The 15,122-nt window shown below is 39.7% G+C and overlaps 1 protein-coding gene across 3 annotated transcripts in view; it reads right to left on the bottom strand.

Annotated features, from left to right (window-relative positions):
• TNR (tenascin R) overlaps positions 1-15,122 on the bottom strand; it is a 430,161-nt gene that overhangs the window by 23,721 nt on the left and 391,318 nt on the right. The window lies entirely within an intron of this gene.

Here is a 15,122-nt window from a genome sequence, read left to right as displayed (position 1 = left end):
CAGGCATGGTTATACCAGGGAATGACAATAAATTTCTATAGAACCTGTCCTTTACCAAGTGTTTTTATTTCCATTTAATTCTTGCAAGAAACTTGAGAGGACAGCAGATTGGTATAGATATACTTATTTTACAGAGAAGGAAACTGCACTCAGAAAGATTACATGACTCAGATTGCTGGAACTCACATTTTCAGATGGCTTAAGAGCTGTTTGCACTCTACTAAAGCAGGAAATATAATGCATGATTGAATTTACTGAAGATAGAAATCTATGCATACAGCAAAGGATTAATTAATACCTGCATTTATCTTACAAGCAAAAAAACCCCAAAGATTAAAGATCTCAAAAATTTCTATGTTCAAATCAAATATCCATACCCTCTCAAACTGATTTCCTTAATAGCTGCAGAAAAGCTAACTGTCATCTGCAGAGTGTCCTAGAACTCTTCACAGTTCCTGATCCCACCTACCCCTAGAGGCTACAGTTACATTTCAGGAGACAGGTGTGAGCTGTCTCTGTCTCCTCTCCCTGCTGATTTGGGAGCACTGCTATTATCTCCTCATTCTTGACCTGGCCTCTGGAACAACCAGCCGTCTGCCTTTCTTTCTCCCCTTTCATCTCACTGTTTGAGTTTCTCATTTTAGAAGATCAGCAATTAGTGCCCTTGGTCTTTAGCTTACTCCTAAGGTATGCACTAATAGCCCCTTTTCCTGAAGAAAGGTTTCTTCATGCAATAAACTCAGCTTCTTGAAGGAGCCAGAACCCCGAATTTCTTTCCAATATCCAATGTATCCCCAACAAAACATCTCCCCACAAATCTCAAAATGACAGTCTCATACAAATACACATATAAATCTAAACATCAGAATGGGGAAACAAACGATCTCATGCAGGCTTCTTCATATTGATAATGTAGGTTGATTTAATATTTATATTACAGATACTTTTTAAAGGCTCAAACATATTAGTTGCTTTAAAGCTAGACCTACAGACAAATACAGTAAACTGAGATGACTTAGACAAGGGGAGTTTTGAATACCTGAATGGCTATCATATAAAATAGTGATTCATTTTTTAAAGTTAGAAAAATAAGAATAAAAAAGTGTTTTCTAAGGGGTGCCAAACACTGGATGGGATAAACGTCCCAGATTACACCCTGGGAGAGGAAGGACCATGCTTTCTTCCTTCCAGGCCGGCAATGAGCTGGTTGGTGGGGTGGCGGGGGGCAGGTACTCCCCAGATGTGCATGAGGCAATGATGCATCGTTGCTGGGTGCGCTTGCCTTCCCTTTGACAAATTGCAAGTCCATTTGGTTGTTTATAGATTCCATTTGCTGTGATTTAGTCTGTGGCATTAATGTAAAGACAACAAGCATTTTGCTCACACAGACTATCAAGAGCAGCAACCTGGGATTTTCACATCTTCGGAACTTGGAGAAGACCTCACATTTACAGCAAAACCATTCCTTTTCAACCTGCTTCAGCCTGCAACTCTAGTCCTTGTCCAAAATATTATTCCTTTTTTTGCAGACAAGAGAAGGCAGAGGCTCACTAATGGTTCTCAGACTGGGACCTTATTAAAATTCAGATTCCTGGTTTCCATAGCAGATTCACTGAATCAGAATATCAGGGGATGGCACAGGGAATCAGTGTTTTACTGAAGCTTCTCAGACAAGTCTGAAGACCAGCTAGATTTGAACCTGCTCTTTGTCTGGCACATTTTCCTCTTCTCTAGAGGCCAAGAAGTGGAATTGGTAAACTGAGCAATGCCTCAGAGGAGCCCTGTGGTCTGTGTTCTCTGCCCAGATCCTTGTGGCTGGGTGGATGAATACTGTAGATTGAATCTCTGTCTCTCTCTCCCACTTGCCCCCTTTCCTCCTCTTTCCCTTTCCCCCTCTTTCCCTTTCCCAGTAGGTATGTCTTGAGTGGGCTGGTTCCAAGAATTGGATTGAGTGCGATAGGAAGGAGAGGGGATAAGAGATTGCATTTAGCCTGGAGTCTAAGCTTTGTGTCCTAGTATTTATTGTTTTGTTCTGCTTTGGGGGTTATTGGACTTTGCTTAGCTAATAATAAAGAACACACTGGTTCCTGTTCTGCTGTATTCAATGTGAATGTACTGGGGCTTTATACATTTTAGGAGACTGTCAGGGCAAATTTCAGGCCCTCCTAGCTCTCTGGATGTCACACCATTTAATATTATCAGAAACTCGCCTCTAACCCCAACATATATCAGCTCAGTAATTTTTCCCAAAGCAAAATCTTAAGACCAAGAGCAAAACTGGAAGGTTTTTCTTCCTTTTGGTGCAATAACTGGAGCCTAGACCGATGGAGAATCTTTTAATTTTTATTTTTTTTAGCACAGGCTGTGGTGATTACTAAGTTAAGAGAAAAGCCACAACAAGTGCTTGGTACACTGAAATGTCTCATGGTTAAGTGTTTCTAGATGTAATTGTGAGATCAACGGGACCATGGCGTTCACCAGAAGAATTGCTCCGAAATTGGTTTGTTTTGGGAAGTGGAGGCTGAATGCTGAGTGGAGTGGAGCAAGCTACATGACACGCAGTGCAGTCAGGGGACCACCACTGCTGGGACAGACTTTCTCTGTCCTGGCCCTGCTCTTTACTTGTTTTGGATTCTTGGGTGTTCCTTTAAAATGATCAGCTTTAATGGCCCTGGCAAGTGTCTGTCCACTTTTCTGGCCTCAGCATCAGGACTGAAGCCACAATGTCAGCATTTGTCTCTGAAAATAGCCTCAGCAGGTTTCTCTGTAAGCGGAGAACACAGTGTTGCGCCATAGAAGTGCAGGCGGCCACCTCTGGTTATGAACACTTAGATTTGCTTTTTCCCAGAAGCTTGTTTGTGGTTGACTCTCCCTTGTTAGAATCAATGGCCCACATCTGCAGAGTAGCTGGCTAGACTGTCAGGGGCAGCCTAAGTCTGCCAACAGGGCAAGGTTACCTGCTCAGCCCACATGGGGTGAGCCACTTGGCTTTCTCACAGCGTCTTCCAGTATATTTACCTGTTTACACTCTTACTAATTCAACAAATATATAACAGAGTGTCTGTTGGGTTCTAAATACTGGGCTAAAAGATGGGAATATAAAGAAGGAAAAGACACAGTCACAACCTTTCAGGCTGCTCATGCTGTGGTGGGAGAAACAAATATAACCTTGAGCTCTAAGTGCTCTGGGAAAGAGATAAACATTGTGGGCTGGCAAAACCTGGATGTGGGCGTGCAATGATGCCTGGCTGGCAAGGACAGGGCGAGAAGTGGGGGCCCGGGATAGGGCAAGGGGTGACAACTGCTAATCAGAAAGTTACTTTAGGAACTGACCTGGATGCTGGCCACAAATTGGTGGAGAAGGGTGTTCCAGACCTGTGCAAAAGTACGGCCCCTTTGAGAAGTTGAAGGTTTAGCAGGAGACAGAGCAAGAATTGGGTGGGATGGAGGAGAGAGAGTGCTGGGGAGGTAAGCAGGGATGGGATCATGTCATTTATGGAGGCAATTGGAGGAAGAGTCTTTTGGTGGACTTTAAGCTCAACTTGTTAGAAAGACCATTCTCAGTGCAGTGTGGAGAATGAATTAGATGGGGGTGAGCCTGGAGGCAGGACTCCATTCAGGATGTAGTGGTGGGAACCCAGGAGGAGAGTGACAATAGCCTTTAAGGAGGTAATAGAGTGAGTGGAGAATTAACTGAACAAGACAGCTTTGATGTGTTGACCCTCAACAGAGTTCCGGAAGAAGGTCATCAGGCTCTGCAGACCACCTGCCTTCTGCCCAAGGGCAAGTGCAACAGACATCTAAGACATCTAAATCTTCCCTTCACAGGTCAGCTAAAGGCATCCTAGTACTAGAGGAATGTTCTGACATCATTTCTCTTATTATTCCTTTGATCCACTTATATCAGAAGACCCAATTTCATGGCAGATTAGATTGATCACAGACTGGCAGTTGCCAGCCTGGTCCCTGTCTGTGGCTCTTGATTCAACATGGCAAGGGAGGGCTGGGTCCTGATGACACTTCCTACTGGTCACCCTGCTGCCATTCTGGTCCCACCTGCATTCATTCTCCACACTTTAGCCAGAGTGACCTTTTTATAGTGTGAATGTGATCTGATTTCATCCTATCTTTTACTTGCCCAAAACCCTTCAATGGCTTCTTTATTGCAATTAGAATAAAATCCAGAATCCCTACCATGGCCTACAAAGCCCTGTACGCTCCGTCTCTGTCCTGCACTCCTCCCTGCTTTCGCTATTCTTCAGCCTCATTGGCTTTCTTGTAACAGATGGAAAAGGCCAAACTTACTCCTCCCTCAGGGTGTAGTAATTACTCGTCCCTAGGCCTGGAATGCTCTTCTTTGTGGATTCACTCTCATTATTCAAGTCTTGGCTCACAGGTCTCAGTTAAAGAGACGCCTGTTCTGACCACCCTAGTTGAGACCAGGGTCTGGGATCGGTGGAGGAAGTGGCAAGTGATAATCAAGAAAGACTTCCTACTATAGGTGCTGTCCTAGAAGTCAGCTCTTTACACTGTCCCTATTCCATTACTCTGTTTATTTATTTACTTAGCTTTTGGTCAATTCCCATTGCCTCATCCCCTTGAATGTAAGTTCCATGAGAGTATAATCATCTGGCTCTTACCTTATTCATCACTCAGCACTTAGAACAGTGTCTGACCCAAAGTAGGTGCTCAATCAGTATTTGTTAAATGTATGATGCCATGTGAGCACTATATCCTATCCCTCCCCTATGGTTACGAAAAGGAAAATTAAAATTAGATTTTCTGAAAACATTTGGGACAACACAATTTAAAATAGGCCAGAGCAAGTGCTGTATACAGTAATATGTAAGGTCCTGCTGTAACATTCACAATGTCACCTTCAACCCATGGTGTTACTGTAAGGCAGGCCTCGAGTACAAGATGTCCAGGTTTTTGGCGTTTTTGAACAACAAATTGGACAAAACGCACAAACAAAGTAACACAGGAATGAAACACAGGAATGAAGCAGAGAAAGCAGGGATTTATTACAGCAAGAAAGCACTCCACAAGGTGAGAGTGCGCCTGGGCAAGTGGCTCAAGGGCCTGCTTACAAAGTTTCCTAGGTTTTAAGTACTCCTTTTGAGATCTCTATCGGCTACCCCTTATCTGAATGAAGGCTTCAGTTTGTGGCTAACTAAAGGCTGGGGTGAATTGAATGCAGATGAAGGGATGGCCGGTGCTTAGGGTGGCCAATCCAGGACACTTTCCCTTTCCATCTGAGATGTGGTGGATGGGGAGTTGTAGGGAGAGCAGGCTTTGAACCTTTGTTACTAGGCATGGGGAGATGGGGTTTTTTCTTTTGGTTTAACTTTAGGAAGTTGACACTAATTGGCCTTAGGGTTCCTGCCTTCATACCCAGGTATTTTCCTTTTGATCCAGCTTTGGGAAGTCAGCACGAATTGGTCTTAGATTCCCTGCCTCCAGACCCTATTCTCCTGTCTCAATAGTAGGTTGTATTATTGCTTGGCAAGATTCACTGCCTCCCTGTGGGGGATCACATGTCCCTGTCCTATTGAACAGTACAAACAATTCTATGGAAATCAATTCAGTAACTTAGATGACATGGACCAATTTCTTGAAAATCACCACATCCCCAAAGTTGTGCAAGATAAAATGAAAAGATAACCTGAATAGGATGAAACTATTTTTAAAAATTGAATTTGTGCTTAAAATCTCTAGAAAAAGAATTTCCAGGCCTAGGTATCTTCACTGTGAATTCTACCAAGAATTTAAAGAATAAAAATCATCAATTTTATACACTCTTTTCCAGGAAATAGAACAAGAGGGAACATTGCGCAACTCATTCATTGCAGCCAGCATTAGTCTGATAAAAAAACAAAAACAGAAACAAAAACAAACAAGACCAGCCTTGCCAACATGGTGAAACCCTGTCTCTACTAAAAATACAAAAAGTTAGCTGGGCGTAGTGGCGGGTGCCTGTAATCCCAGCTATCCGGGAGGCTGAGGCAGGAGAATCTCTTGAACCCGGGAGACGGAAGTTGCAGTGAGCCGAGATCAAGCCACTGCACTCCAGCCCAGGTGACAGAGTGAGACTCTGTCAAAAAAAACAAACAAAACAAAACAAAACAAAACAACAACAAAAAAACCCCACAAAACCAAACAGCACCAAAAAAAGGGAGAGGAAGGCTTGGAAGAAAGTTTTGAAAAAGTCTGTTTTGCTTGTCTTTCATATTGCCATGGAGTAATCACTGCCAATCCTTCACATGTCTGTGGCCTTTTTCTAATACCTGCATTACCAAGCAGAGGAGCTGATAACCCCAAAGGAACAAGAGCTCACAGGCCAGAATATCCATTCACTGAAGAGTAAGACTACTGTGAAAGAAAGACCACAACCATTATGAGATTGATCATCTGGTACAGAATTATTAGAACAGAATTTAAATTAAGCACAATAACTTTATTTAAGGAGGTAAGTAAATTAACAATATCAAAAAGGATTTTTAAAAAATCAAATAAATAAAAATTAATATATTAAGAGTTTAAAGTAAGAATACAGCAGATAGGGTGAATAAAGGATTTAAATAAGCTAAAGAGTAAGCAAGTGAGTTGGAAGCTCTGATTAAGGAACTCTTCGAGAACATAAAAAGTAAGAATAAAGAGGAAGAAAACACTTAAAAAGCTAAGGTATTTGGAGGATAGACTATGTATTTCAACATCTAGCTAACAAAAGTCCTGAAAAGAAAAATAAAAGAGGAGAAAGTGCTTAAATAAAAATGAAGATAAATGTCTCAGAATTAAAGATAAAACAGATCGGATTTAAAGAGTGTATAGAGTGTGAAACTGGAGATAAAAACATAAATGAACTTCAAGACATATAATGAAGTGTAAGAGTTGCAAAAAGAAAAGAAATACTGTTTTTAAAGCTTCTAGAAAGAAAAAGCAGATCACCTACAAAAGAACAGGAACCGGATTAACATTCGACTTCTCAATGGCAACACTGCATTTGAGAAGATAATGGAATAGTATTTTAAAATATGATGGGAACAAATATTTTTAGGTAGTATTTGATATCTGATTAAATTACAATTTCAATGTATGAAAAAAAACCACAAAAGTTCCTCGGGCATATGAAATTGCAGAAGGTTTGCCTTACAAAATCCATTACTGAAAATTTAGAGAACACAAATAAGAGTGACAAGTTCTAGAGATGTGAAAAGTAAGAATGATTAACTACTTGGAAAAACTTTATTTATATTGTCTTAAATAAAAGGCTATAATTAACAGAGAGAAAAGAGAAAACCTATCCATAAGAATCCAGAGCCAAAACCTAGACAGAGCTTGTTTGTGGGGAGGTGAAGCGGGTAGGGAGGAAAGAGTCCAGAGGGATTTGAGAGGGTGCTCAAGTACTTGGATTGTTACACAAAGATGCCATATTGACACATTTAAGAAAGGAGGAGGGATAGATAAACATGACTATGGATCTGAAATCTAAAGTCTGGTTCTTTGAAAATATTAATAAAAGAAATATATCACTGGGAAGACTGAGAAGTAAAGACAGAATATGAAAAAAATAAAATGAAAAAGGGAAAATAGCTACAGATGCAGTAGAGATAATAAAACAATGAAAAGTCTTTTGAAGAATTTTATGCTACTAAATTCTGGAACTCAGATGAAATGAATATATTTCCAAAAATTTATAAAGGGTCAAAACTGGTACAAGAAGAAAGCAAGAGCATGGATGGATAATTAATTTAAAAAACTTAGACGTGGTAGTCACATGTTTCCTATTCCAAAAACAAAGAAACAAAAAGACACAAACAAAACAATAACAATGTGCCCAGGTGGTTTTAGTGAGGAGTTCTGTCCTGAACAAGTTATTCCACAAAAGAAAAAAAAAATAAGAAACAAAAAAGAAAAAAGAGTGAAAGATGAAGCTGTCTAGCTTTTTTTGTTTCTTTTTAGAGTGAGATTAGTGAACATGGACTTCAAAACCCAATAAAGAGGTATACACAAGAAAAAAATATACAGGTCAGTTTCATTTATGACTGTAGATGTGAAAAGTCTAAACGGATAGTAGCTAACCATATATAACAGTGCATTAACAAATCATATTCAGGAGAGATTTCTCTAAGGATTGTAATTAATATATCGAGAAAGAAGCTATTAATATAACTCACCTCATTAGTATACTAACTGATAAAAGTCATATAATAAATTAAATAGGTATTTTAAAAACCATTTGATAAAGTTTAACAACAAAGCTTATTACAAAAACTCTTAACTTAGAAGAAAATTCTATACCTTGATAAATGTTTTAAACCTCAAATCTAAACAAACACTATTTGTGTTTATTTAAGGTTAGCCAATTATATATTTTCTTTATTTTAGAAAAAATTAAATAGGCTTTTTTGTTTGTTTTATTATTTATTTATTTATTTATTTATTTTTGAGACAGGGTCTTGCTCTGTTGCTCAGGTTGGAGTGAGTGGTGTCATCTCGGCTCACAGCAGCCTCCGCCTCCCAGGGTCAAGCGATTCTCCTGTCTCAGCCTCCTGAGTAGCTTGAATTATAGGTGTGCACCACCATGCCCAGCTAACTTATGTATTTTTAGTAGAGATGGGGTTTCATCATGTTGCCCAGGCTGTTTTTGACCACCTGACCTCAAGTGATCCGCCTGCTTCCAAAGTGCTGGGATTACAGGTGTGAGCCACTGCGCCTGGCCTAAATAGTATTTTTTTAAAATTTAAACTTAAATTTTAATTTTTATCTAAAGGAAGTTTAAAGAGAAAGATTTAGCAAAGATTATGCAACATGATAATGCTTTAGTTGCATTCCTTTTGCGAATGCAACTAAAGTCAATGTACCTAATATTACTGTCACTATTTAACATAGTTCAGGAGGTCCTAGGTAATGTGATAAGAAAAGAAAAATAAATAAGAGGTATAAGAATTAGAAGTATAGAAATAAAATTGCCATTATTTGTAGATGACATAAAACATTTACCTAAAAATATTAACAGAAACAATAGATACTTAGAATCAATAAGAGAGTTCAGCAGGATTGCTAGATACTGGATTGATATAAAAAATTAATGGTATTTTTCTACATTGGTAATAACCAACTAGAAAATATATATTTTTAAATTAGACAAAATTATCAGCAATACAAAATGAAATGTTCAGAAATTAGCCAAGAACATATAGAATGTTTGTTATGAATATAAAGGAAAAACTTACAACTCTATTAAAAAATAAGGATGATTTGAACAAATGAAGATGCATTATAGGCCTTCAGAAGGGACGACTGTAGTATCACAAAGATATCAGTTCTCCCCAAATTAATTTATAAATTCATTGTAATTTCAATTTAAATTCAAGTTAAAATTTTTGAGAGGGGGACTTGATAAACTTGATAAACTAAACTTGTTAAACTAAGATGCCTTTGGAAAAATAAAGGTCACCAATTAGGTAAGTCAACCTCGAAATGAAAACTAAGGAAAACTGTTTTACCATATATTAATGTATTAAGTTATAGCTATAAAAACACAATGTGGTATTTATGGAATACCATATGGAAAAATAGATCTGAGAGTAGAATAGGGAATTCAGAGGTCAAAGAGAGATCCATGTACATATGGGAACTTAATATACAATGAGGCACCACAAACCAATACAGAACAGATGGATTATTTAATAAATGATGTTAGGAGAACTGGTTCACTATAGAAAGAAAAATGAAACTGTATCCTCAACTAATACCAATATAAAATAGGCTAAATATAAAGAAATAAATCTAGAAAGTTAATAGCGGAACATATTGAAGAAAACCTTTTGGCTGAAAAGCAGAGAAAGACTTCTTAAGAAAGGTTTCAAAAGCTCAAATAATAATAGCTAATATTTAGTACAGGAACCCGGTGGAAAATTGACAAACTATATGAGCAGGCAATTTAGAGGAAAATGACACTCAAAGGACTAAAAAACATATGAAGAGATGTTTAAACTCAAACTAATGATTAAAGACATTCAACTAGAAAAATGAGATATAAATTATCTCTATGAGATTATCAAAAATGACAAAGCCAGGCCATGTCAAGGCATTTGGAATGATGCATGTCGTTAGGAAATAGGAGCTTCTGTGCACTGTTGGAGGGAGTGTATACTAGTACAGCCATGTGGGAGGGCAGTACATGGTTAAACTATGTAAACACATCCCCTATGACCCAGCAATTCCTCTTCTGGGCATGTATTCCAGAAGGCATTACCTTAGTGATCCATAAGTGGACATGTACAAAGTATTTACTGCAGCACCATTTGTGGTGGTGGGAGGTTGGAGACAATCTGATGTCCATTTTTGGGAGAATGGAGAGGTAAAATAAGATGGGTGCCCACCATGCAGTATTTTGCAAAAATTAGAAGCAAAAGACTATATAGATGCACGACAACACGGATGGGTCTGAAAAACAGTGCTGAGCAAAAACTATGAGAATAGGGAATGAATTATGCAACCCAATACCGCTTACATATATTTAAAATATTTATACTCAAAGTAATTTTACAAGAACACATTTTTCAAAAATACATACAAACAAAAGGACACAAATTTAATGTATCAAATGCTTGCCTATGGAAGGTGGAAGAAGAGAAAAGGGTAAAAGGAAATAAATGAGTAAAAACAGACTGGGACCTTGTTGGAGATTGACGTGGGTGGTATGTGAAAAACTGTGCAGTGTGATTAATTGAAACCTCTGATCTGACACCTATCCTTCTATTACGTTTGGACATGCATGGAAATGGTTTGTTCAAATGGGATAATTAGTGCCCTACTTCCTTCTCCACAGCCAGGTCCCAAAGAAAGAAGGTAGACTTCTCCTTTTAGGGGTTTGTTTGTCTTATAATAAAGCAAGAACTCAAGCTGTTTCTAAATAGTGGAGCAGAGAGAAGCCCTATCACCTCTGCACTTTGGTGGAAAGGATTTGTGGCATATCTGAGGATAGATAGCCGTGGATAGTGATCATGAGGCTTTCCTTTCTAACTAGAATGTCTATCTGATAAGTATGTGAATTTCCATGATCTGCCATCTATTGTTCCAGAGTGTGGTGTTTGCCAATCTTCATTAATTTTCACAACCTCAAAAGCTGAAGCTTGTGTTAGAGTAGACTCCAGAGTTCTCTTAAAAAGCCCCACAGAACAGCTCAGCCTGGATGTGGAAGGGCAGGGACAGGAGCAAAGGTAATAAAAGAAAACTTCTTATTATCCATCTCTGGGTACCTCTGCAAATGATTGTCTTAACCTCAAGGTCAAGACAACCTATTTTATAGTGCTCACTGTCTCTTAGGACAAGCTTTAGTGAGAACCTTGTTTGCTTTTTATAGTATTAAAAGAGACAATGAAACTGCCTCTCAGACAATCATTTCACCAAGTCCTGGCTGCTCTGTGGGGAATATTTGTTTCCTCATTTATATTCATATCTCTAAAAGACAAGTAGACCTTGGATGAAATTTCAGGCGATAGTAAATTATAAATAATGTATCCATATTTTTTCTCTTCCATACTACTTGTACTTAATCCCCTCCAGAGTCTTGTGCAAACACCAGAGACAAGAGGACAGGAAGCTATTAACATGAAAGAAAGAATGAAATGGACTTATGTTATGTGGCAGAAACACAACAAGGGAAGACATCTTGATCAAAGGAGGTTTTTGAGGGTTTGTGAGTGCCAGTTCTTTTCTTTTCTTCTCTTTTTTAGTTTTATTATTACTTTTTGACATCTTAACTCTTTTCCAGGCCATCAGGTAGGCATCTTGCTTACAATGAACCTCTTATGGTCCACTTGGGACAAGGTGAGGGTTTATCCGTGGATAAAGGCAACTTTGGGCCAAACTTTAAGCTCTCTTGTTCCATCAGAGAAGGCATAGAAAACACTCAGAATGATGAGCTGAGATCAACCCATCCTAACAGTAGGATACTGCTAAGTGGGAAAGTCAGGTACTGTCAATGAAGTTGGAAAGGATGCTAATTGCTAAAAAGAAATTAGCCTCTAAATCCATTAGCCCTGGCTTGCGATCACCTGGGAGGCTTCCAGTGTTTCTCAGCCTTCTTGCTCAGCAAGAGTAATTCATGCCTGTGGGGTCCTGACTGGCAGCACTCCAGTCTTGCATATAAGTGAAGATACACTGCTCTTCAATTTTGCTTTTCCTTGTTGGTAATGTCCCCATTCCCACCTCACCAAGTTTGTAAGCTGATACCCTTGTATTCTTTTCCTCCTTAATAAAATTTGCTCTTGGGCCGGGGTAGAAAACTTTGGGGTAGAGAGGTGGCACAGGCAATGAGAGTTCATTAATATTAACATGCAAATGACTATGTAGCCTAGTGGAATTTATTCAGGGAAATTTGCATTGAGGTGGCTGCCAGAGCCTGAAATTAGAGGGAATTTGGGCATCACATCATACTCTTGAAGGTTATACCTCTTTGCCTGTCCTATCCCTACAAGGGGTATTAAAAATCGCCTTAAGCTTTATTTTATCAGAGACCCCTCTTCTGTGCTCTGCAGCTGAGATTTGACTATTCAATTTAACCAGTGTCTATTATGTCTGGTATGTGCCAGGCTTTGTGCAAGATACTTTCACATGCATTATTTCTGCCCAAGAATCTTTCATTCTGCAACCAGTCATTTCAGTGGGTTCTGATAAATCTCCAAGACAAAGCCAGCAGAGTTTGGTATGCATCAGTGACTTACATTTAAATTTGAGCTTTGCAGTAAAACTGCGAAAGCTTCCAAACACAGACATATCTTTGCCATGTACCACAGAAATAATAATACAAACTCTACATGGAACAGCTCAGTCAGTAGCTACACTCACCGCATAGGAAATTGGGCTCTTCTGTTTTCCCCTTTCTGAGCTGGTATTGGTCATGCCCCAAGAGCCTGGTGTCAACTGGAGTCTTGTAAACACAAATAAACAACCTAAATACATCCTGATGGTCCCCCGCACTGTCCACCAAATGAAGCCATTATTCTGCCTCCTCTCCAGATTTCCATGTGTGTTGTTAATCTTCTGCTTATTTGATCCTACTGAGGCCCCAGGTGGATTTGGGATCCCAGATCCAAAAAACTGTACACTGCTTGGCGCAGCTGCATCTAAGAGAGGGCAGTGAGGGGCACAGAAGCTGGTTTGCTTTTACAGCCCAGGTGGGTCTGGAGTGAGGCACAGCTGTAAGATGCCACAGAGACTTGAGGCACATTGTCATACTGCTCACAACTGCTAGCTGTGGCATCACCAGTGTGGGAATTAAAAGCCCATATTACACTGAGCAAACATTGAAACCCATGCATTTTGGGGATAAAATGATTAATTTAGACCTAATAAATATGCAAATTGGGAGCTCGGTTTAAGTGTCTGTCATCTGTGTCCTTTTTATAGAAAAGAAATTCTTTATTCAATGGAAAGCTCCAACCCGTGGGTCTTTAAGTGGTAGCGTGGAAAAGAGGACCATGGAGGCCTCTTTAATTAACCTGCGAATGTGCAGGGAAGGGCTTAACAAGAAGAGGGTAGCACCTTAGTTCTGAGATCAGACACCTTTGTAAGAGCATGGAGGGGGAGCATAATTGACTCCAGCCCCGTAAAAGAGATCAAGTGTCTTCTAAGTTCCACTTGGTAAAGATACATCTTGGATTCATGTCTGTTTGTGTACCCAAGGTTTATTTTTATTTTTTAATTAAAACACTTGTTTCTCTGATTAATGTGCTCATTTAAGATACTTTGTGATGTATTGAAAAGTGTAAAAAAAGAAGGGAGAAGAGGACTCGTTCACAATCTCCGCACTCTATAGAACCACTGGGGATATTTTGTCATATCTGATCAGTGTCTTGCTTTGTCATTTAGAACGAGTGCAGTGGGGGAGACACCTGGTGGGGCTGGGGGACTTTCTCTCACCTCTCTGGGGATGGAGGAAGAGGCTCTGAGGCATGGACGGGAATCCAGTCATTCTGGTGCTCTGACATGGCAGGCAGGATGTGGCTGAGTATATGGGACATGCTCAGGTTTGCCTCACATGTATGCACCCACACCCCCATAATGTGGGCCAGGGAGAGAATTCAAAGTCGGGGCTGGGCAGCCTTACATTATGGACCGTAGAGAGGCACAGTGGGAGGTGGTAGAGAGAAACATTAGTAACACAGACCCCAGAGCTGAAACATCTGGCGTCAAATTCCAGCTCCCTTACTTAAGAGCTATGGGATCTTGGGTGAGTTACCTCACCTCTCTGTGGCCCAATTTCCTCATTTGTAAAAAATAGAGATGATAGTGCATACCACATAGGCTGTTGTAAGGATTACATTAGGTAATACATGTAATGCAGTTAAACAGTACTTGGCAAGTAACTCTCAAAAGTCAGATATTAGGTTATTTCCTGTTATAGAGATTAGGAATTTTTTTTATCCTTTAGCAGCGTTTTTCAAGTATCTTCTGCTGACTTAAGGAGGGAAGGCAGCCGGAACAGCTGCATTTAGAAGTAGAAGACCTGGGTTCAAGGTCTGACTCAGCTATTTACTAGCCATGTAAGTCTTTGGTTTCTGTGCCCCTTGGTTTCATCACCTGTGGAATGGGGATCATAGGCCTTCCTGACCAGTTGTTATATAAGAACTGAGTGAGATCATAGGAATGCAAAAGTCCTTTGTGTGTGGAAAAGAGCTGCAGGTTTAATGTTGAGGGTTTACTACTGCTGCTTTTACTAAGTGAGTCTCTGATTACAGGTAGCAGAGGAAGGAGGAAGAGAAAGATAAACTTTGCTGGAAAACCACTTGCAGAAAACCTGAACTGGAAGGAACCTGATTTTTTAAATTTTTATTTATTTATTTTTTTTTGAGATGGAGTCTCACTTTTTCACCCAGGCTGGAGTACAGTGGCACGATCTCAGCTCACTGCAACCTCTGCTTCCTAGGTTCAAGTGATTCTCTTGCCTCAGCCTCCTGAGTAGCTGGGATTACAGGCGCACACCACCATGCCCAACTAATTTTTGTATTTTCAGTAGAGACAGGGTTTTATCATGTTGGACAGGCTGGTCTCAAACTCCTGACCTCAGGTAATCTGCCCATCTAGGCCCCCGAAGTGCTGGGATTATAGGT

This window comes from Pan troglodytes, chromosome 1, assembly GCF_028858775.2.
Source record: "Pan troglodytes isolate AG18354 chromosome 1, NHGRI_mPanTro3-v2.0_pri, whole genome shotgun sequence".
Taxonomy (NCBI): domain Eukaryota; kingdom Metazoa; phylum Chordata; class Mammalia; order Primates; family Hominidae; genus Pan; species Pan troglodytes.
This window is presented reverse-complemented; position numbering and strand designations above follow the sequence as displayed.